Genomic DNA, 1,434 nt, shown 5'->3' on the forward strand with positions numbered 1-1,434 from the left:
CCTGGTGCAACTATTATTTTTGACTAATAATTTAATTTCTCTTACCAGTCTGGTTCAGGGAAATAGATGGATAGTCACATTACAGAAGAAATCAGGATAAGATAACAAAATACTGTATCTTGTGTGTGTATGATATGTGCATACACATGCACATGTGTGTATGTGTATAGAGGTAGACCCTGGGGAGATTTCTCAGTTACTTTTCACCTTAATTTTTGTTGTTGTTGTTGTTTTGTTTGTTTTTAGAGACAGGGTTTCTGTAGCTTTGGAGCCTGTCCTGGAGCTAGCTCTTGTAGACCATGTTGGCCTCGAACTCACAGAGATCCACCCCCTCTGCCTCCAGAGTGCTGGAATTAAAGGCATGTAGCATCACTACCTGGCCACCTTAATTTTTAAAAGGGTTTGCTAATTTTTATTTTGTATGTATAAGCATTTTCCTGCATACATGTCTGTGCCACATATGTGTGCAGTACCTGTGGAGGCCAGAAGAGGGCACTGGATCACCCAGAATGGGAATTACAGTATCTTCTATCACATGGGTGCTGGGAAGGGAACCCAGGCCCTCTGCAAGCGCAGCCAGTGCTTCTAACCCCATTCTCTAGCCCTTCCTCCTCACCCTTAAAATCAGGATCTCTTGCTGAACCCAGAGTGCATCCATTTGGCTAGTTTGGCCAGCCACTGAGCCTGGCCATCTGTCTATCTCTGCTTCCCCAAGCTGGAATTATAGCCCTGTGCCCTCGTGCCTTCTTTAAGATTTTTTTTCTTATGTGGAGGCTGGGTATCTGGATTCAGGTCTTTGTGCTGTGTAGCAAACACTTTACCTACTGAACCACCCAGCTAACCCATGGCAGCATTGTTTTATATTCCTTCTTTCCCATGTGGCAAATATTAGTGGCCAGTAGAAATACAAGACTGACTTATAGGCAGTCAGTATTCCATAGCTGTGTGGACATAATAGGATTTTATTTTTTATTTTATGACAAGAATGGGAAATGAGACATCAATTGGAGGCATTATGTACTATTGCCTATCTGCTTTTTATTCAGAAACGATTATTATTTACTACACTTTCAGTATCATTTAGTTATACAATGAGATGCTTTAGAGATGCATTCTAGTGGGATTTTTTATATTACTGGTTTCCTCTCTGTGTGCATACCTGTGTGTGTGTGTTTGTGTGTATACATACATATATTTGTGCACGTGCATGTACAAATTGAAGCTAGAGGTCATCCTCGGGTGTGGTCCTAGTTTGCTCTTGATTTCTGTGATGAGCAAGAATAGCAAGTTGGAAAGGAAGGAGGGCTTCTTTCGTCTTTGACATTCACACACACTCCGTCACTGAGGGAACTCAGGGCAGGAACTCACGAAGGAACCTGGTGGCAGGAACTGAGGCAGAAACCACGAGGGAACACTTCACTGGTGGCTTCTACT

The sequence above is a fragment of the Microtus ochrogaster genome, unplaced genomic scaffold, assembly GCF_000317375.1.
Source record: "Microtus ochrogaster isolate Prairie Vole_2 unplaced genomic scaffold, MicOch1.0 UNK6, whole genome shotgun sequence".
Classification (NCBI taxonomy): Eukaryota; Metazoa; Chordata; class Mammalia; order Rodentia; family Cricetidae; genus Microtus; species Microtus ochrogaster.